The sequence below is a fragment of the Leucopleurus acutus genome (assembly GCF_964270905.1).
Source record: "Leucopleurus acutus genome assembly, chromosome: 8".
Lineage (NCBI taxonomy): Eukaryota > Metazoa > Chordata > Mammalia > Artiodactyla > Delphinidae > Leucopleurus > Leucopleurus acutus.
Genome location: NC_139151.1, coordinates 5,471,306 through 5,486,661, shown reverse-complemented (window position 1 = coordinate 5,486,661; position 15,356 = coordinate 5,471,306). Strand labels below are relative to the sequence as shown.

Sequence of the window (15,356 nt, the reverse complement as noted above, 5' to 3'; positions counted from 1 at the left end):
AGAGGCACAGCATTTCCCAGGGTAACAGGCATCCAGGACTCCGCCTTACCATCCATTTCACAAACAGTGGGGTGTGAGCAAGGGCCAGGATGAGGCCTAATGGTTAAATCAGTTCCCACGCTGATGGGAAATTAAAGTGGTGCTCTCCAGCTCCTGGCTCTGGCACACTATCCATCTCAAGTGTGTGGCTCCATTAGCCTTTTAACTGACAGCCCTGCCTCTGGCTTTATCTCCTTCCACCAGGCCTCATGCACTCTATTTATAGAGGAAAATTTTGCTCAGGTTTATGCCTTATGCTCAAAAGTGCCTTCCTTTGACTTTGGCTTTAGAGAAAAGAAAAGCTATGTGATCCAAAGAAGCTGCACTGGGGATCCTGTCCTCCTTCCACCCTGCTTTTGCCTCTCTCTAAAACCTAAAGACAGCATCTCTTCCACGAAGCCTTCCTGGTTTCCAGTGCCTACAACAATGGAATAAGCTGGAAGGCATCTTAGAGACCTGGAGGCTCCATTCTCAGCCCTGACTTCCTCTGCTCCCCTGAATCTGCCCACACTCCTCCCCCAGATTCTGATCAGTGGTCTGAGATGGAGCCGTACCTCTTGCGTTATTTTAACTTCCACAAGGGATTATGACCAACAGATGGGGTGGGAAACTATACAACTAGGCCAACCACTTAACGTAGAGATGAGGGCATGGAGACCACATGACACTGCAAAGTCACGCCTTCCTTCCTAGAAGCAGCTCCTTCCAGGCAGGGACATTAGCTCCTTTGCAGCTGTGTCTCCAGAACCTAGAACTGTGTCTACCTGGCATGCAGATTTGTTGGCAGTTCTGTTGAATGAAGACGACATCAAGCTTAAACTAGAAAACTGGTCCGGGATATGACACCAGAGCCTTCCTTTGCTGGAGGGTGATCCGTGCCTAGTTGGCAGGCCTGTTCACCACGATTGCTTGGCTTGTTAAACGGTCTTCCTTGAGCCAGCCTCCGCTGTCACCTCCCAGGCTCTGTTCATTGCTTTGCATCATAGGAGGTCAAAGTTAGTCACGGCTGGCCTTACGTGCTTGGGAACCGGCCCCTGTTGGAACACACATCTTAGGGAGTGTCTGGAGCCAGGAAACAACCCGGCGGGAGTTGTCAGGGGCGTGGAGGACAGTGCGGACTTTGAGACGGGCAGCCCAGCCCCCGGGCAGGTGCGGGGAGGGGCGGTCGCGGTTGGGGGAGGACCGGCTGGCGGCGGCCGGGCGGGGAGGGGCGCTCGCACCTGCGGGGTGGCAGCTGCACTCGGCGCGCAAAGCGGCCACGGACTGACGGCTCGTAGGCGCTCGGCGCAGGTGAGACGCCAGCTTCGGGCAGGGGGCTCGGCCCGGAGGGGTTCCGACGCGGAGGGGCTCGGCCAGGGGAGGGGTCTCGGCTGGGGAGGGCAGGGAGGCGCTGGAGGTCCAGGGGTGGGGAAGCTGACCCGAGGGCCCCCTCGGGGCTGGAGGTGGGGCCGCACTGGGAGGCTCCCTCCGCGCCCGCGCACCTGTGGCCGATCGCCAGCGGCCCTGGGGTGAATATTGTCGCGACCCCGGCCTGGCAGGGCGACCGTGTCGCCCGGTGAGAGGAGCTTCCAAGTGTGAAGCCCCTGCCCTCCGTTCTGCCCCGAGGATCGGAACCCCCCCGCGGTGATGACTCGTGTCCCGCCCGGAGACCGGAGCTGTCTTGAGTCCGCGGCTCGCAGCGGCGGCACTTCCACCCCGACCCTCCCCGGGCCGGCGCCGCCCGCCCCCCGCGAATGCGCCCACCACATACTCTCCTTAGGCCAGCAAGCCTTGAGGCTAACAGTGAGAGGCAACTGACAGATAATGTCCCCTGAGCCATTATTTAGCTTTCACGGACAGGCCAGTGGGCAGAGGGATGCGAGGGGTCAAGGGGGAAGGTTAGCAGTGGTTGGAGAGGTTTAGTGGGGCCTGAACATAGTTTTAGGTGTCCCCGTCTGGGTCCAGAGTGATCACCTCCGGAGACAGGAGCTAGCCCTCCATGTAAGAAGGGTTGTGCTGCAGCAACGGAAACCCCCTATGAAATAAACAATTTAAAAATTTTAGCCAGAAATGAGCACTTCCTTCCTGTTCTCTTCCACCACTGCCCTCGCCTGCCATTTTCCCCACATCCCTGGCCGGCCGCCCCGTTGCCCTACCCGCCGCTCTGCTGGGCTCATAAAGTGACAAAAGAATTTTACCTGTGTTTTTGCATTCACTCCAATAAGTAGTACGGCTTACTGTTAAAGGAAACGTGTACTCCTTTTAACCAGATGTGCAACATATCAGTATATTCTGGGTTTTGTACCATGTTGAACACTGCTGGGGAGAAAAATAATACACTCTGAGATAGGGGGGTGTGGCCTGCTTCAGACTGAGCTCTTCCTGAGTGACAGTTCCTCTGCTTAATAATATGATGTAGTTACCCTCTGTTCCTGAAGTTTCTGGAAAAGATATGGAACTGATATGAGGGCTTTGTTGAATAAGGCCCCTTAATTTTACAAGGGGAGAGCACCTGACATAAGCAGAGAAAAAGGCATTATTTCTGGTTATGCATTATTTGTTCTGGTACTACAGGAGGCAAGCAGTTTTCTTTTTAAAGACCTTTGATTTCCTCGCACTTCTTCCATGGGCGGTGGAAGCAGTATTACCACTTATCACATACTCTGCATTTTTCCTTATATTCTGCGGGTTCCTCCCCGACCCTTCTGGGGAATGTTGATTGTGATGGACTAGGTGAAGTTACTGAATCTCACGTTTGGCACCAGTAATTTTATGTAAAGTATTCCCCAATATCCTTGGTTGTGTGTCTTGCCTAATCTTAGCAAATAGCACTTTGAAATTGTCGGGATTTGGCAAGGGCTGAGGCGAAAGGGTTGGATAAAGAGGAAGAAAGAATTCTGCTTTCTTATCTCCCCACCACCTTCACGTTCACTTTGGCTGCCATGCTCAGTTGGTCAAAGTACAGATGTTACCTACGTTGGTTGTAATCAAAAGATTGTCTCTTTCTCTCAAACGCATCTGCTTGTTGAAAATGGATACGATCAATTTTACCATGTGTAGAACCACTCCCATAGCCACAGTTCCTGTTACTGCAAAACTTTTTATAATCGTGGGTAAGAGAATGGAAGTCATGACTGCGTCATCAGCTAATGGCTGCATATGTAGACAAATTTCTCATCTACACTTGAGACAGGTTATAAGGCAAAACCCAGATTATTCACAATACTATACCATACTGAATATGGACAATTAGAGGCCGCAGGTAAGTGATGTAATTCCCACACTTCGTTTGAACCCAGCTTCCCTTTTAACCAGCCAACCCTTTGCCCCAACCTTTACTGGGGCTAGAAACAAACAGAGATGATTTCAACTTTAGCTGTTTCTGTTTCTCTTGCCTATTCTCTTATGTAAAAATAAAATGGGTCACAAGGTACACTATGGCAGGCAGAAGGAAACTCAAAAGATCTATCTGCCTTATATGTAATGAAGAATTAAACTGAAAACATCAAAACACACTCATGTATTCCCCTAGCAGGATTTAGATTTCTAAGCCATTATCAATATCTTGCTGGTATCAAATCATAATGGGGCTTTACAGAGTACCAGGCATTTTCCTTAGCACTTTGAGGTCAGAGTAATAGCCCTATATTTTTTTTAGTATGCTTTTTATTTTTTTATTATTTTTTAATAGATCTTTATTGGAGTATAATTGCTTCATATTTTATAAATGAGGAAATTGAGACTTAGACACTGAGTGTCCATCCCAGGGTTACTCAGCTGTTACGTGGCAAAGCCGGGTCTCAAACCAGAACTCCCTCTAGCATGTTCTTTTTCCCTTTGTTTAATTTGGAGTGGGCAGTTGTTTGTGATTTGTTTAATATATCCTCTGACTTGAACTCTTAGAGTTTAAATTTAGAAACACTCTTGTCTGGTATATTTCATGGCCATCGTCCTTCAATGTAATCACAAAATATTTTAGAGCTGAGCCCAATCTTCTTGTTTTTCAAAGAAGAAAAGTGGATTCGGGAAAAATTAAGCAGTCACCCCACGTAGCTCCCCAAATGTACTTCGCTAATGAATTACAGAGAAAACCTAGGTCTCCCAATATCCAGACTATTGCTCCTGCTGGCATGTGGTCCCCTGAGGATTTCCTACATACATAAATCGAGTGGTTTATTTCGATTGACTCTGTTGCTTTAGGGTCTGTGACAGCAAACTATAGCCCCACGGAATCCTGGACTCAGACACCTGTAGATTCTTCTACTCTAACTGTATTCCACATTCCATGAGGGAAAGAGCCTTATTTGTCTGGCCCGTTGTATTATTCCTAGCACAGTGCCCAAAGCACTCAAAAAAATGTGTGCAATATACGGTATATCAAATACACATTTGAACAAGTATGAGATGTCAACAGGATTTCATTCAGCTACAAGTCACAGAAGACCCCACTCTGGGGGCTTAAGAAGTAAGGAGTTTATTCTTCTCAGAGAACCAGAGGTCTGCAGGTGCAAAGTCCAGGGCCAGAGCAGGCTCCTTCCACCCTTAGCATGCTTTTGTCCTCACTGAAGGACAGGCACCTCTTCTGTGCTTAATAGAAAGAAGGGCAGAAGGCATGTACCAGCTGAGTCTGTCCCTTTTTGATAATCCAGTAAGTCCCCTACATACAAACCTTTAAGTTGTGAACTTTCAAAGATGCAAACATGTGTTCGCATGTCCAATCACGTAAGTTAGTTCACGTGAAATTGCAGCTTGCCCTCTGTCAGTCCTTCAGCTCTACCATCTCCCACCTCCTCTCCCTCCTCCAGTCAGTAACTCTTCTTGCCTGTTCACTCGATGCCAGGCCCTGGATGCCAGCTGTTGGACTGTACTACTGTACTTTTCAAGGTATGTACTGTAAGATTAAAACTGTTTTATTTTTTTGTGTACTTTTTTATGTATTATTTGTGTGAAAAGTATTATAAACCTATTACAGTACAGTACTATATAGCTGAATGTGTTAGTTGGGTACTTAGGCTAACTTAGCTGGACTTACAAATTTGACTTAAGGAACGCGCTCTCGGAACGGAACTCGTTTGTATGTAGGGGACTTACTGTAATATTAAGATCTTCCCTGGAAGCTCCACCCAGTAGCCCTCTTATACATCTCACTGGTATAAAGACTATGTCACACAACTACCCCAAACTGTAAGGAGCCTGAGAAAATCCAGTGTTTTCGTTGGACATGTTGCCAATACAACAAAATAGGGATTCTGTTAATTAGGAAGAATGGATATCGGGTAAGCAAATAGCAGTGTCTGCCATGGTGCTTTTTATGGGTCACTGACTCTGTTTATACATCTGTTATTCTTTTTCATTTTATTTATTTTTTGTTGTTTGGTTTACTAAAAAGCAATAGATAATGCAGTGGGTCTAGGGGAACTTTCTGAAATTGTAGGTTCCAAGTCCTGCCCTGAGAAATGCTGATTACTTAGGTCTGGGATGGGTCTATAAATCTGAATGATAAACGGGCACTGCAGGTAATTTGAATGCAGGTGGTCACAGGACCACAACTCGAAAAACACTGAACTTAGGGTAGTTTAGCAGAGGCGCCTTCGTTTTATTTCCAACAGCTTTTCTGTCTCACTCCTCTTGGGGCGTCACTTTCTTTTTTTAATTCTCTGTTTTGGTCAAAACAAATAAATGTATAGTCTTAAAAGTTCTACGAGGTTTTTATGGAGTTTATACTAAGCTGCATCCCCAGAGGCAACTACTTTCCATGCTTTCGGCTACATTTTTCTCATGTTTACCATCATATTCCCAAATAACATGCAAATACTGGCTCTTCCCCCCACCCCCCGGCCACACACACAGAGTTCTAGATAATACCTACTGACATCCTACCTTGAAGGATGTGGCTTTAGCTCTCTTATACCCTCATAATTCTACCTCACATTCACTTCCCTTTCTTGCAAGTTCCCAATATATCAAGTTATATCATAATATTTTTCGATATAGTAATGTTTAGTGTTTGCATTATTATGACTACGTAAATATTATTCACAACTGAGCCATATGATAAACCATGATTTTTACACCTCCTCTCTTGTACAACCTTTTCTACCGTCCTGGAGTTAGTCACTGCTACATCTTCAATTGCTTAAGTGTTGAGTACTCATTACTAATTCTTGCTCAACCTTCGACAGGATGGTAAAATTCCTCTCAGTAGAGTTAGTCAACGTCAAGTAAGTAGCCAGTTTTCTTTTTTTTTTCCCTTGGGAAATCTCTGCTCAGCCAGCTCCCCCATTCTCTGGAACTGTCCTTCTCTGAGCCCCTTGTTACCCTGGGAGCTCCCTCATTGGCATCCTGTGGATTGTACAGGATTCCTGTCCCTTGGAGTCCATGCCTTGGACTCCATTCCTTGGTTCTGCTGGAGCATAGTTTCCTGAGGAAGGATGCATGGAGGCAGAGGCAGCTTCACCCGGAGCTGATGAAGTCATGGGGCCACTGTGAGGGCTGCAAATCACTGCAAGCTGTCGGGGATGTGGGCAGGGAGGCAGGTTGCCATCGAGAGGCATTTTTGGTCAATTTTCTAAAGAGATTTTAAAAGAAAGAGCCCTGAATCTCCATGGCTCCTGTTTGTTGTGATTTCTTTCCTCAATGTAAATATTCACCTTCACACCCAACTCTGTAATTCAATGACTTTTTTTTCTTTTAATTTTTGGATTTTATTTTTTTATACACGTTCTTATTAGTCATCCATTTTATGCACATCAGTGTACACGTCAATCCCAATATCCCAATTCATCCCACTACCACCCCACCCCCCCACCGCTTTACCCCCCTGGTGTCCATACGTTTGTTCTCTACATCTGTGTCTCTATTTCTGCCCTGCAAACTGGTTCATCTGTACCATTTTCTAGGTTCCACATATATACGTTAATATACGATATTTGTTTTTCTCTTTCTGACTTACTTCACTCTGTATGACAGTCTCTAGGTCCATCCACATCCCAACAAATGACCCAGTTTTGATCCTTTTTATGGCTGAGTAATATTCCACAGTATATATGTACCACATCTTCTTTATCCATTCGTCTGCTGACGGGCATTTAAGCTGCTTCCATGACCTGGCTATTGTAAATAGTGCTGCAATGAACATTGGGGTGCATGTGTCTTTCTGAATTATGGTTTTCTCTGGGTATATGCCCAGTAGTGTGATTGCTGTACCATATGGTAATCCTATTTTTAGTTTTGTAAGGAACCTCCATACTGGTCTCCATAGTGGCTGTCATTCCTACCAACAGTGCAAGAGGGTTCCCTTTTCTCCACACCCTCTCCAGCATTTGTTGTTTCTAGATTTTCTGATGATGCCCATTCTAACTGGTGTGAGGTGATACCTCATTGTAGTTTTGATGTGCATTTCTCTAATAATTAGTGATGTTGAGCAGATTTTCATGTGCCTCTTGGCCATCTGTATGTCTTCTTTGGAGAAATGTCTACTTAGGTCTTCTGCCCATTTTTGGATTGGGTTTTTTTTTTAATATTGAGCTGCATGAGCTGTTTATATATTTTGGAGATTAATCCTTTGTCCATTGATTTGTTTGCAAATATCTTCTCCCACTCTGAGGGTTGTCTTTCCGTCTTGTTTATGGTTTCCTTTGCTGTGCAAAAGCTTTGACGTTTCATTAGGTCCCATTTGTTTTTGTTTTTATTTCCATTACTCTAGGAGGTGGATCAAAAAATACCTTGCTGTGATTTATGTCAAAGAGTACTCTTCCTATGTTTTCCTCTAAGAGTTTTATAGTGTCCAGTCTTATATTTAGGTCTCTAATCCATTTTGAGTTTATTTTTGTGTATGGTATTAGGGGGTGTTCTAATTTCATTCTTTTACATGTAGCTGTCCGATTTTCCCAGCACCACTTACTGAAGAGACTGTCTTTTCTCCATTGTATATCCTTGCCTCCTTTGTCATAGATTAGCTGACCACAGGTGTGTGGGTTTATCTCTGGGCTTTCTATCTTGTTCCATTGATCTGTATTTCTGTTTTTGTGCCAGTACCATACTGTCTTGATTACTGTAGCTTTGTAGTATAGTCTGAAGTCAGGGAGTCTGATTCCTCCAGCTCCGCTTTTTTCCCCTAAAGACTGCTTTGGCTATTCGGGGTCTTTTCTGTCTCCATACAAATTTTAAGATTTTTTGTTCTAGTTCTGTAAAAACTGCCATTGGTAATTTGATAGGGATTGCATTGAATCTGTAGACTGCTTTCGGTAGTATAGTCATTTTCACAATATTGATTCTTCCAATCCAAGAACATGGTATATCTCTCCATCTGTTGGTGTCATCTTTAATTTCTTTCATCAGTGTCTCATAGTTTTCTGCATACAGGTCTTCTGTCTCCCTAGGTAGGTTTATTCCTAGGTATTTTATTATTTTTGTTGCAATGGTCAATGGGAGTGTTTCCTTAATTTCTCTTTCAGAATTTTCATCATTAGTATATAGGAATGCAAGAGATTTCTGTGCATTAATTTTGTATCCTGCAACTTTACCAAATTCATTGATTAGCTCTAGTAGTTTTCTGGTGGCATCTTTAGGATTCTCTATGTATAGTATCATGTCATCGGCAAACAGTGACAGTTTTACTTCTTCTTTTCCTATTTGTATTCCTTTTATTTCTTTTTCTTCTCTGATTGCCGTGGCTAGGACTTCCACAACTATGTTGAATAATATTGGTGAGAGTGGACGTCCTTGTCTTGTTCCTGATCTTAGAGGAAAGGCTTTCAGTTCTTCACCATTGAGAATGATGTTTGCTGTGGGTTTGTCATATATAGCCTTTATTATGTTGAGGTAGGTTCCCTCCATGTCCACGTTCTGCAGAGTTTTTATCATAAATGGGTGTTGAATTTTGTTAAAAGCTTTTTCTGCTTCTATTGAGATGATCATATGGTTTTTATTCTTCAATTTGTTAATATGGTGTATCACATTGATTGATTTGTGTATATTGAAGAATCCTTGCATCCCTAGGATAAATCCCACTTGATCATGGTGTATGATCCTTTTAATGTGTTGTTGGATTCTGATTACTAGTATTTTGTTCAGGATTTTTGCATCTATATTCATCAGTGATACTGGTCTGTAATTTTCTTTTTTTGTAGTATCTTTGGTTTTGGTATCAGGGTGATGGTGGCCTCATAGAATGAGTTTGGAAGTGTTCTTTCCTCCGCAATTTTGGAAGAGTTTGAGAAGGATGGGTGTTAGCTCTTCTCCAAAATGTTTGTTAGAATTCACCTGTGAAGCCATCTGGTCCTGGACTTTTGTTTGTTGGAACATTTTTAATCACAGTTTCAATTTCATTACTTGTGATTGGTCTGTTCATATTTTCTATTTCTTCCTGGTTCCGTGTTGGGAGGTTATACCTTTCTAAGAATTTGTCCATTTCTTCCAGGTTGTCCATTTTATTGGCATAGAGTTGCTTGTAGTAGTCTCTTAGGATGCTTTGTATTTCTGTTGTAACTTCTCCTCTTTCATTTCTAATTTTATTGATTTGAGTCCTCTCCCTCTTTTTCTGGATGAATCTGGCTAATGGTTTATCAATTTTGTTTATCTTCTCAAAGAACCAGATTTTAGTTTTATTGATCTTTGCTATTGCTTCCTTTGTTTCTATTTCGTTTATTTCTGCTCTGATCTTTAGGATTTCTTTCCTTCTGGTAACTTTGGGTTTTGTTTGTTCTTCTTTCTCTAGTTCCTTTAGGTGTAAGGTTAGATTATTTGAGATTTTTCTTGTTTCTTGAGGTAGGCTTGTATAGCTATAAACTTCCCTCTTAAAACTGCTTTTGCTGCATCCCATAGGTTCTGGATCATCATGTTTTCATTGTCATTTTTCTCTAGGTATTTTTTGATTTCCTCTTTGATTTCTTCAGTGATCTTTTGGTTATTTAGTAACGTATTGTTTAGCTTCCATGTGTTTGTGTTTTTTGGTTTTTTCCCGTAATTCATTTCTAATCTCATAGCGTTGTGGTCAGAAAAGATACTTGATGTGATTTCAATTTTCTTAAATTTACTGAGGCTTGATTTGTGACTCAAGATGTGATCTACCCTGGAGAATGTTCCGTGCACACTTGAGAAGAAAGTGTAATCCGCTGCTTTTAGATGGAATGTCCTATAAATATCAATTAAATCTGGTCTATTGTGTCATTTAATGCTTCTGTTTCCTTATTTACTTTCATTTTGGATGATCTGTCCATTGGTGTAAGTGAGGTGTTAAAAGTCCCCCACTATCATTGTGTTACTGTCGATTTCCTCTTTTAGAGCTGTTAGCAGTTGCCTTATGTATTCAGGTGCTCCTATGTTGGGTGCATATATATTTATAATTGTTGTATCTTCTTCTTGGATTGATCCCTTAATCATTATGTAGTGTCCTTCCTTGTCTCTGGCAACATTCTTTATTTTAAAGTCTATTTTATCCGATATGAGTGTTGCTACTCCAACTTTCTTTTGATTTCCATTTGCATGGAATATCTCTTTCCATCCCCTCACTTTCAGTCTGTATGTGTCCCTAGGTCTGAAGTGGGTCTCTTGTAGACAGCATATATGTGGGTCTTGTTTTTGTATCCATTCAGCAAGCCTGTGTCTTTTGGTTGGAGCATTTAATCCATTCACATTTAAGGTAATTATAAATATGTATGCTCCTATTACCATTTTCTTAATTGTTTTGGGTTTGTTTTTGTAGGTCCTTTTCTTCTCTTGTGTTTCCTACTTAGAGAAGTTCCTTTAGCATTTGTTGTAGAGCTGGTTTGGTGGTGCTGAATTCTCTTAGCTTTTACTTGTCTGTAAAGCTTTTGATTTCTGCATCAAATCTGAATGAGATCCTTGCCGGGTAGAGTAATCTTGGTGGTAGGTTCTTCCCTTTCATCACTTTAAGTATATCATGCCACTCGCTTCTGGCTTGTAGTTTCTGCTCAGAAATCAGCTTGTTTACCTTATGGGAGTTCCCTTGTATGTTATTTGTCGTTTTTCCATTGCTGTTTCAATAATTTTTGTCTTTAATTTTTGCCAATTTGATTATTATGTGTCTCAGCATGTTTCTCCTTGGGTTTATTGTGTATGGGAGTCTCTGCGCTTCCTGGACTTGGGTGGCTATTTCCTTTCCCACATTAGGGGAGTTTTCGACTATAATCTCTTCAAATATTTTCTCAGGTCCTTTCTCTCTCTCTTCTCCTTCTGGGACCCCTATAATGCAAATGTGGTTGCATTTAATGTTGTCCCAGAGGTCTCTTAGGCTATCTTCATTTCTTTTCATTCTTTTTTCTTTATTCTGTTCCGCAGCCGTGAATTCCACCATTCTGTCTTCCAGGTCACTTATCCGTTCTTCTGCCTCAGTTATTCTGCTATTGATTCCTTCCAGTGTAGTTTTCATTTCAGTTATTGTATTGTTCATCTGTTTGTTTGTTCTTTAATTCTTCTGGGTCTTTGTTAAACATTTCTTGTATCTTCTCAATCTTGCCTCCTTTCTTTTTCCGAGGTCCTGAATCAACTTCACTTTCATTATTCTGAATTCTTTTTCTGGAAGGTTGCCTATCTCCACTTCATTTAGTTGTTTTTCTGGGGTTTTATCTTGTTCCTTCTTCTGGTACATAGCCATTTGCCTTTTCATCTTGTCTTTCTGTGAATGTGGTTTTTGTTCCACAGGCTGCAGGACTGTAATTCTTCTTGCTTCTGCTGTCTGCCCTCTGGTGGATAAGGCTATCTAAGAGGCTTGTGCAAGTTTCCTAATGGGGACTTTTTCTTAAAGTGGGTAAGATTCAGGCCCCACAAGACCTGGTTGGTTTTTTAGAAATTGCGCACTTAAGATGTCATCTTTCTTCCTTCACACTTGACTGATGGTTTGATGAACTGAAAATAATTTCCCCTCAGAATTTTGAAGGCATTGCTGCATTTCCTTCCACCTTCTCATAGTGCTCTTGAGAAGCTAATGCCATTCTGATTTTTGACCTCTTATATTTTGTTTTAATCTCTGGAAGTTTGTAGGGTTTTCTCTTTTTTCCTCACGTCCTGATATTTCACAATGTTGTAAGCTGATGTTGGGCTTTTCTTGTTTGGTTGGTCACTGTTCTAGGTACTTTGAAGACCTTTTCAATCTAAAAATCATGTTCTTCAGTTCTTCTGTTATATAATTCCCTCTGTTGTTTCTGAAACCATATTAATTACTTAGATGTTGGATCTCTTGAATCTGTCTTGAATCTTGTCATTTAGTTCTAATAAATCTTCCAACCCTTCTATTAAATTTTTGCATTTCTACCATCATATGTTTAATTCCCAAGGGCTTTAATTTGGGGTGGAGGGGAACTTCCAATATTTTTTTTAATAGCATCCTGTTCTTATTTCATGGATGCAGTATCTCCTCATATTTCTCTGAAAATATTAAATTAACTATCATTTCTGCATTTTAAAAGTTTTCTTCAGCTGCCTACAATGTCTGTTTATTTTCAAAGTCCCCTTTTCTGTTGTTTTGGTTCTGTCTTTCATGTTGGAAGCAGTATTCAAATGTCCATGTTTAAGAATGTTGTACTAACATGCAGTCTGTGAGTGTGTCTTGTAGATGGGAGAGCCTCATTGCAGAGTGATTAGGCAGAGCAGGCTTTTTTTGATGGCTTATCATTATGTCTCTAGCAGCTTTCTAGTACAATCAGTTTCTCATTAGAAACCCGTTTATTCTTGTTTGAGAGAAGGCCATCGATAACTTAGACTGATTTATTATGTAATTTGTTTAATAGTAGAGGTTCCTGTTTTGAGGTGGCTCCGTGGTAGTCTAGGATTCAAAACCAGAATTTGTTCTTGACTCCCCCCCCGCCCTGCCGCTTTGAAGTACCTGGTGCTTTTGTGCCCCTCTATGCATCACCTTCTATCAGCAGCACAGAGACCATCAGAAGGCTTCCAGAGACAAAGCTTTTTTCTATTACAAAAAAAAAGTCTGAGATCCTAGGGCAATGAAAGTCCTGTGAGCACATGTATAATTGTTTTGTAATAACCATTTGCAAAACATTCATTACCCACCTACAAGAAAATACTTATTAATGCAGGATAAATCAGGGCTTTTGGAGAAGTTCCATATCAGGATAGTGTTTGTCTTAGTAGGTCATTTGGGAGAAGATTTAATTATGATGGAAAAGTATATTAGCCTAGTATTTTTCTTTAGGAGGTTATATTGGGAAGATATTTTCCTAATACCTCTGGAGGATGTCTTGGTGATAGATCTGAGGACAGAGTTTCTGCCCTTGAAGGTCACTCTCCAAATCCATATCCTTTTCCCCTTGTGCAGCCTGATGTGTGACAATCAAAACTTGGGGCAGATTTGTCACTCTTTTTTTTTTTGCTGAGAAAGCTTTATAGCACCAGGTAACAGAAATGGTACAGGAATGATTCTTGGTTTAGCTTTCAAAGACCTCTTAACTGGAAGGTGAAAGCATTAGATACTGGATGTTCTACTGTTGGCTTTTCCTTCTCAGACACCTTCAAAGAAGCCTGCAAACTCCTTGAAGGCTGGGGCGCAGTCTTACCTCTGATCCTCCACCCCCAGAACAATGCCTGATACACTGAATACACATGGCTTGAATTAAATTGACTCCATTATCCATTTTTTAAATTTATTTTTTCCTTTGTCAATTTATTGGGTTTTTTCCCCATTATCCATTTTAAATTAGCCCTTCCTACTTGTCCCCTTGCTGTTTCCTCTGTTCCTTTTGCATCTTTTTGTCACTCCCTCTGGGAGGATTCTACCTCATTCTCAAATCTGATGTGTGAAACAGCTGTCAGAACCCAGACTGGGAAGATCTCAAACTCAGGACTCCAGGTAGAATTTCCAGGGGTGAAAATGCCCCGTTATCACCTTACTAAAGATGTAATAGTTTCTTGAGTTTTCGGCAGACACCCCACCTCCATCCCATCTGTAGCCACAGTTCTGTTTGACTCTTTTCCCTCCTCGTGCTCCATGCCTTGCTGTCCTTCCCTCTCTTCCTTCCACTCTCCCTGATCTGGTCCCCACTTTGACCCAAACCTTCTCTTTGTTTGGTTCTAACATTGTTTTCCTACCTTCCCTCCCCTTCCTTTATCTACCACCTGGCATATTTTGTACAAAGCACGGTGGTGTACTAATTTCTGAAGACCTACCCTGCCTGAGGCAGACACCTTTTCAAACCTCACTCAGCCCAGGAGGAAAAATCTCTCTCTTTTGCCTGTTTTTGAGATCGTTTCTATGCTTTGGTCTCACTGGGGTTATTTTTATATGGAAGGCTCTAGAACAAGAACTAGGCTACAGCGTAATACAGTGACCTGTAGATTAGTGTTTATCAAACACTACCACTCACCATAGAACATGTGATCCCTCGACACAGAGGCTTAGCAAGGAACAGCCTGGCATAAGGTGAAGCCTCTCTAAATGCCAAAAAAATAATAATAATAATAAGCTACCTCAAAACACATCTCTTTCCAAAAATCTTTTGGTGAAACCTGACACTCTAGAACGGTATGCCATATTGGACCTGTGAGATCAGATATTCCTTTGGGAGGAGGGGCTTCCCCACACCAGCCAAAGAGGCACAGCACTTGTAAGATGTTCTTGTAAGGACTTATCTAGGCTGAAAAATTATATGGAAAAGCAATGGTACCAGCAACCTTCTTAATGCCTGGATTAGGAGATAGTTCCCTACGATTCAGGATCAAAGCTAAGTTGCATCAGTTCAGTTCAGACCAGGAACTATAATTGTATGTTAAGGCTTGTGCTAAGCCATGGGCAGTTGAAGATGAAGCAGATAAGGTCTCTGCTCTTGAGCTATAGTCTAGTAAGACATGTAAATGTGTAATTTTAATATGACACGGTACGTGATAAAAATCAAGATGTCTGAGGTAGTATGGTAGCATAGAGGTGGAGCACATAGCCCGACCTGGAGGTTCCAGAAGGCTTTCCAGAGGAGATAAGCCCACCTATTGAAAACTGAGTAAAAGTAAGCCAGGTGAAGAGGAAATGAGAACGACATACTAGGGGGAGGGAATAGCACAGGTCAAGTGCATACTTTAAAGGTCGTGGTGGGGAGAAATGAGTGATGAAGCTGGATACACACACCAACAGCCAAGACCTGGGGACACGCAATGCAAATCCATGAGGTGGTTAGTCAAAGAAATATTCTAAATTCTATCGTGTTGTAGTCAGATTCACACTGTAAGTAGGTGACGGTGGCTGCAGAGTGGAAGGATTTATGGACGGCAGGACTAGAGGGGGTGCAGTAGTCCAGGCAAAAGACCATGAGAGCCTAAATGAGATCACTGCTGTAGGAATCAAAGGAAAAGGGAGAGCACCAGAAAATTTG

General features: G+C 42.1%; 1 protein-coding gene across 2 annotated transcripts in view; it reads left to right on the top strand.

Annotated features, from left to right (window-relative positions):
* The first annotated feature begins 1,254 nt into the window (after positions 1 to 1,254).
* Positions 1,255 to 15,356, top strand: part of TMEM45B (transmembrane protein 45B) — a 41,372-nt gene continuing 27,270 nt past the window's right edge. Inside the window, exon 1 of one of the 2 annotated variants that reach the window (XM_082845159.1) lies at positions 1,255 to 1,329. The gene's annotated coding sequence lies outside the window, so the exon portion shown is untranslated. Of the gene's footprint in view, positions 1,330 to 4,858; positions 4,903 to 15,356 lie in introns of those variants that run through there. The other variant, XM_082845160.1, reaches the window with a different exon arrangement.